Source organism: Prunus avium, chromosome 5 (genome assembly GCF_965620075.1).
Source record: "Prunus avium chromosome 5, drPruAviu1.hap1.1, whole genome shotgun sequence".
Classification (NCBI taxonomy): Eukaryota; Viridiplantae; Streptophyta; class Magnoliopsida; order Rosales; family Rosaceae; genus Prunus; species Prunus avium.
In genome coordinates this window covers 27967778-27975589 of record NC_142288.1, presented here as the reverse complement: position 1 = coordinate 27975589, position 7812 = coordinate 27967778, and positions in this window count along the sequence as shown.

Here is a 7812-nt window from a genome sequence, read left to right as displayed (position 1 = left end):
TTGCAAGAAGCTGAGAAAGTTTGTTCTGGCTGTGCTATAGGCAAGAGTCACAGAAGTTCCTTCAACAAAGAAAAGGTTTGGAGAGCTTCACAGCCTCTAGAACTGATTCATTCTGACATCTGTGGTCCAATGCAGACCGTGACTCTTGGTGGGAACAAATACTTTCTCACTTTTATTGATGACCACACTAGAATGTGTTGGATATTTTTCTTGCAGTATAAGTCCCAAGCACTGAAAATTTTCAGAAAGTTCAAAGTCATGGTTGAACTGCAGTGTGGTTACCAAATTAAAAAACTGAGAAGTGACAGAGGAGGAGAGTACACATCTCAGGATTTTTCAAAGTTTTGTGAAGAGATGGGTATAGAGAGACAGTTGACGGTTGCTTACTCTCCACAACAGAATGGGGTTGCAGAGAGGAAGAATCGCACTGTGATGGAGATGGCGAGAACAATGATGTATGAAAAGAAGATTCCACTGAAGTTTTGGGGAGAAGCTGTAAATACAGCAGTGTATCTGCAGAATAGAAGTCCAACAAGTGCTTTGGACAATACAACACCATTTGAACAGTTTAGTGGGAGAAAACCAGGTGTCAAACACTTGAGAATTTTTGGCTCACTATGCTACATTCATGTTCCCTCTCAGAAAAGACACAAGCTGGAGGAAACTGGAATGAAAGGGATATTTGTGGGATATGGCAGTTGTGAAAAAGGGTATAGAGTACTCAATTTGAGAACTCAAAAGGTTGAGTTGTCTAGAAGTGTCATTTTTGATGAAGAATCAATGTGGAATTGGGAAACCAATGAGGCAGTGCATATCTCTGTGCCATGGACTGATGAATCAAGTTCACAAACATCTGACTTGGTTTCAGAACTAAGTGATTTACAACAATCACCCTCTAGTACAGACTTGCAAACTGTCCAAGATTCAGTTTCACATGATTCTACAACCTCAAATCAGGAAATCTATGATCACACTCCAAGGAAATGGAAGAGTTTGGATGAAGTGTATGCTCAATGCAAGATGAGTATCATTGAACCTGAAAGTTTCAGTGAAGCAGTCAAAGATGAAGCTTGGAAAAAGGCTATGACTGAAGAGATATCCATGATAGAGAAGAATTCCACTTGGGAATTGGTTGACAGACCAAGCAGCAAACCAATTGTGGGAGTAAAGTGGATATACAAAACAAAGCTAAACCTTGATGGCTCCATTTCAAAGCACAAGGCAAGACTTGTAGCCAAAGGTTATACACAGAAACCAGGGATTGATTTCAATGAAACCTTTGCTCCTGTAGCAAGGTTAGACACTATTAGAACTCTTATTGCACTAGCTGCACAGAAAGGCTGGAAACTGTGGCAACTAGATGTCAAATCTGCCTTCTTAAATGGCATCCTTGAAGAAGAGGTTTATGTTGATCAACCTGATGGCTTTGTGGTTAAAGGGGCTGAAGACAAGGTGTATAGACTGAGGAAAGCTCTCTATGGGCTAAAGCAGGCTCCAAGGGCTTGGTACAGTGAAATCGACACTTACTTCTCTCAGTGTGGTTTTCACAGAAGTCCAAGTGAAGCTACTCTTTATGTGAGAGTCAAAGAAGGTGTTGGCACACTAATTGTGTCAATCTATGTAGACGACATAGTGTATACTGGAAGCAGTGATGCAATGATAAAAGAATTCAAGGCTGAGATGATGTGCAAGTATGAAATGTCTGACTTGGGGCTGCTCCATCATTTTCTTGGTATGGGAGTAACTCAAACTGAAGGGAGCATCTTTATCCATCAAAAGAAGTATGCTCTTACTCTCTTGGATAGATTTGGGCTCAAAGACTGCAAATCAGTGAGCACTCCTTTGGTTGCTACTGATAAATTGCAAAGAGAAGATGGAAGTGAAGCTGCAGATGAAGGTTTATATAGGAAGATTGTAGGAAGTCTCCTATATCTAACTGCAACCAGACCTGACATCATGTTTCCTGCTAGTCTGCTTGCAAGATACATGCACAACCCTTCCAAGAAACATTATGGAGCTTCTAAACGGGTTCTAAGATACATTCAGGGAACCATTGATTTTGGAATTGAGTATGTGACTGGAAAATCTGCTTTGTTGATTGGATATTGTGACAGTGACTGGAGTGGATCCGAGGAAGATATGAAAAGCACTTCAGGTTATGCGTTTTCATTTGGAAGTGGAGCTTTCTCATGGGCTTCAGTTAAGCAACATAGTGTGGCTCTTTCAACAGCAGAGGCAGAGTATGTGAGTGCAGCAGAGGCAACATCACAGGCCATTTGGCTCAGATTTGTTCTTGAAGATTTTGGAGAAGAACAAGCTGCTGCAACTACTGTGTTTTGTGATAATACTTCAGCCATAGCAATGGCTAGAAATCCAGTGTTTCATCAAAGGAGCAAACACATTAAGAGGAAGTTTCATTTTATTAGAGATGCAATTCAAGAAGGTGTAATTGAATTGCTCTATTGCAAGGGAGAAGAGCAAGTTGCAGATATCTTCACAAAGGCTCTTCCCAAAGACAGATTCAGCTATTTGAGGAGTATGCTTGGTGTGAAATCAGCTAGCACTTTAGAAGGGAGTGTTGAAATGTAAATTGCCTAGCTAATTTCTGATTAGTTGGTTAAGCTAATATGTTTAGTTGAGTGACTTGAGCTAATATGCCAAGTGTAAGGTGTAGAGAAGCCAGTTATTTTCCAACGGCTCTTAGCCTTTGTGTTGCCATGTGTCATATCCACATTGGCTGATGTATTTGATTGGTTGAGCTGATGTAATGAGAATATACGAAAATACAAAAGGTGTGATCTCTGCAATGCACAGCAGATTGCATCTGAGAATATTTCCAAATCTAGTTTTTCTCTTCTTAGCTCTCTCACTCTCTTCCTTCTCTTTGAGCTCTCTTGCTAATCCAAATCTCAACAGATACCAGATGATAAGGGCTTCGCTATTGAAATGCAAAGGCAAAGGGAATTTAGGGTTTGGGGATGCCGCTGTAGAGGGGAGTTTTATTATGCTTGGCTGGGGGTGTGACGTGAGGAAAGTTTCGTTATGCTTGGTTGGGGCGGTGTGATTTTATTTATTTTTTTATAAGGGGGCGTTGTGATATGAGGAAAGTTTCTAACTCGTATAAAATTCTAGAGGCTGGCTGCTATTCTTTTTAATAATATTTATATATAAAAAACACACACAACTCATAAAATATGATTTATTTATCCTATTTAGTTTCCCTTTTTTTAAAATTTGTGTTTTTGTTACCTGTTTTATCATGCAATGTTTTTTGTTACCCGTTTTATGATATTTGAGTTTGTTTCTCGTTTTATGAAATTGGGGCTTTAGTTCAACTCTATATACTCTATCCTTTGCTTTAAATATACAGATAATCTATTTGCGGTTATCCTCCTTGGATCTTTCTTTGACTCAATATCTCTTTTTGCTTCGCTCTTCTTAATCAAAGGTGGCTGCCGCGGATCTCTCTTTGACTGCATATCGGTTTTGCTTCATTGTCCAAGATAATCAAAGGTTACATTATGCTCTCTTATTTATAATCTAGTTTTTGTTATATTTTCTTTTGAACATTTGAGTAGTTTTTGTTCTGGCTTTTGAAACATTGATTGACCGACGATACATCTTTATCTGTTTTCTTTTGAAGTATGAGTAGTTTTTGTCTTTTGAACATTGATTGACCAACAATACTTGTTTATCAAACCAATAATATATTGAGTCTCAAATAACTTAGCTCATGTCAAGTCATTAAATTTAAACTATTTAAATTCCCACATAATTAATTTAATTTTTTAAATTTATATCTATCTATATTTTCGAAATCTCCACAGTTGTCCTTGTTAATGAATATACTGAAACAGAAGATATTTCATCAAATAGGGATAAAATAGAACATTCACAATTTATTTAAATAAGAAAAATAAAATAAAGAGCACTTGCTGCAATTGGCCATGCAACTAGGAGACGTTTTCCAATAAACATATGCCTTCATAATCCTTACTCCGACAAGGAAATTTGAAACCATAGATTCTTTGTTTGATTCATGAGGGACAAAGTTTTTTTTTTTTTTTTTGTGTGCTCAAGCTTGGAGATCTCTCATGGCCTTAAGGCTTCTAATGAGTCGTTCATTTGGGTAGTTTTATCTGTTTTTGTGTCTGTTGTTTCGGGTCTGGTACAGTAAGCTGTTGTGGGGCTCCTCGTTGCTTGTCCAGATTGACTGACTGTTGTCTTTTATTTTCTCAGTTTCACTTGTTGCCCAGTTTCCTCTAACTTATTCGAATTTTTGTGGATTTTTTATTTTTATTTTTTTAGAATTCTTTGAATTGGAGCGTCTGCCAAATTGATGTATGGTGTTAAATTTTCTGCATATCTACTTACAAATTTGGTTGCCGAAGAATGGCCTTTTCCTTTTGGTAATTTGGACTTGCAAATTATTGTATTCGTTTTTATTTTGTTGGAAAATTATTATATTGTTAAAACGAGTCTTTTTTTGTTATTGACATTTTATGTTTCTAATATAATTAGAGATTTTTAGCGGTAATAAATTTAATTTGCTTTTAAACGGCATGCAAAATTCTTAGAATAATAATTTGAAAATTTACTCTCATGTGCTTAGGGTTCTTTTTTCTCTAATATTTGGGGTCCTGATTCTAATTCTAATATTTCCAGGAAATGGAAATTCAAATTCAGTTTTTCCAGTACATCAATGAACAATATTTCGATAGTGATGATTCAAGTGACATGGTTAAGGGTGCACATGTGTGCTTTTATAAACTTTCCAGTAACTATTCAAGGAATGGTGAGCTTATCTTTAAGAGGAACGGTAAAGCGAGAGATGTTTCTTTCTTGAATATCGGTGATGGGGATGAACAAGAGCAAATATCTGAGCAAATTTTTCATTTAACCTCAATGGTATCCGACAGAGTACTTCTCCGTCCATGGATGGTTGCATATTGCAAACATAATAAGGAGGGTACGAGCGGATGGTGGACTCTTTGTTATGATAGATTTGACATTTCACTTTCTGATTGGAAAGATAAGGTAAATTCAAAAAGCCTCTCTGATCCAAACAAGGTAGATTCGAAGATTGGGTTTCGCTGCCTTTGTGATTACTGGTGTCGTACAATACGGTGACTGTAATAACAATTTGTGTTTTTGATATATATATTAATTTGTGTTATGGTTAACTTATGTATTTCATGATTTGACAGACAATTAATTAAAGCGATCTCTCACATTCATGATGAGGGGATTTTCCATGGTTCCTTGCGGGCAATGACGAGTTATGTTTTTGTGGGTGATACACTCAAGATAATGAACATAGGAGGAGGACGTATTGAAGGAGACAAGGTTGCTTTCCAAGACTTCAAGGATTTAAGTTGGATGCTGCAATCTCTATTTCGACCGGTTTTGAGTTCCGGTACTGGATGGCCGGAACTTACTAGTTTTCTTTGTTGTTTTAACACTAAAGTACAAGAGTAAGTACTTTTGAATTTTTTTAATTCTTAATTTTTGTGAAATATGGTATGTTATTACATGTGTTTATGAATTTTGTTTTTTGCTCTTTTCAGCTACAAAAAGTATGTTAAGATGCTAAAACACCCATTTTTTATGGCTCCTGATCGGAGGATAAAGTGCTTTGGTGAACTCCATCATAAACTTAAAACCACGCATAAAAAATTGCGCTCTGACTTGAACTCAAAAAAATTTGGTGAGTTCTTCGATTGGAACACAACGGCAGCCATTAATTCTTTGGAATCGTTTTTCATTAAAGTTTTTAATTATGAGCGAGCTACACCATATAAAGGTCGGCCGTCAGACCTTCTAAAGTTCCTGCGAAATGTCTATGAGCATTTTACGGATAGTTCAACAGTGGACAATGAGGAAGTGGAGGAAGTGGACATTGAGGAAGTGGACATTGAGGAAGTGGACGCTGCTGTTAGAAGGCATTGGGAGGGTTTTTTGGATCGCGTTCACGTCCTGTTCTCAACATCTTGTTATTAATGTTGATTGTTTGCGTTTGTTTATCTTGGTTTAGGTTATATATTACAGATAATGATTTTCTGTTTAAAAGATAATGACTTTATGTTGGATTGGATTTTCTTAATGTATTACCTTTAAAAAGCTACTTTCAGCTTAATAATTCATATAGTTTTTTAGCATTTTGCCGTTGGGTTTCTCCGTCTCTCTTATGATTTACTACTACTATGACGTAGGCCTTGTACGGTTACTTAACAAAAATATTGCCTTTGGGTTTTATTTGACATAGTTTTCTGAGCATTACCTACTTCCGTCAACCAAGCTCAAGGGGAATAGAATCGTAGATGATGATGAGTGATGATGGAAGCTAATTTAATTTGGGGTGCGCAGTTGGTGCCAAAGGTGAAGAATTTCTTGTGGAGAATTGTCAAGGGCTGTTTACCCACGACACGAGGCATGCATGCCAGCTTAATTAATTATGTTCTCAAGTTAAAATATGAAATGAATACAATACATTATATGTATGTGGACAATGGTGGACCTACAGAGGCGCAAGGAGGTGCAGTTGCACCTCCCCTTGCCGGAAAATCATGTGGAGAGGCTGGAGTATGCACCTCTATTGGTCCCAAGGTTCTGCATCTGAGGTGTGTTGCAAGGGTTTCAAAACAAGGAAGATGACTTGGGTTTTTTTGTTTTCAATTTTTTGCAACACAAACAACGTCGTCTTTGTTATCCTCCAGCTCAAAAGACATTTAATGAAACGGGGAGTATTGATTGATGCAATTTTGACTTTTGACAAATTACCACTTTAACCATCTTATTATCCTCTAGCTCAGAAAACATTTTAATTAAGTGCTCAGATTAGGATTCCCTTCCATCTAGAAAACCCACAACCCAAAATCACTTCCCAAATCTCTTGAAGATTTCTCTAGTGCAAATTTAAGTGCTCATGCGTTAGTCTTGAAGATATGTTTTATGAGGTAATATTTCTTGTGGCTTTTACAGGTTATTATTTCTCACTTTTATATTTTGGGATTGCTTATTCTGCTTAGATGAATAAGTACTTATATTTAATTACATTATACTTATATTTCTCATTATTATTTCTCACTTTTATATTTTGTGATTTTCTTGTCAAAACAATTGATGTCTCAAAAAGCATACTCCTCACAGTTTACAATTTTGGCTATTGCCCACTATGTATTCGACTTAATGTCTCAAAGAGGTTTCCATGTTTTGTTTGTATTGCTATTTTTTCATCAATTATGAATGCCATTAGTATTGTTTAAATTCTATAGATATTTGGTTGTCTAAATTTTGTTTTCGAATTTTTAGTTTTTTAAATATTGCACATTCTTTGAAAAATTTCTGAGTCTGCCATTGTATGTGGATGACCACCATTATATCCATTACCTTTACCTTTTGATATATTGTAATATATATAATTAGTAGCCTTTAATTCATAATTTGTGGGTTACCTTCCTATCATTGTAAGTCTATAAATCACGACACAAGCAGCTGGAGGCCCTGGATCTACCAAGTAAACGCAACCATCGAGATCATGACACAAGTTATGCTCAAGCTAAGGGTGTGATTCTTGGGAGCTCAAGTGATGAGCCCTAAGAAACTGTGCGTGAAAATCCAAGTGAAGATATCCAGAGGGCCAAACTAAAGGCTCCTATTGTGGAATCAGGAAGCGCACCCTAATTTTTTTTTTTTTTTTTTATATAAATATTTTTTAAATTTAATGTAATCTCATGTTTCCTCTTTTTTTTTTTTTTTTTAATGTTCCCCCTTTTTAAATTGGAAATTAGGAATGAGTAAACATGTTATCAA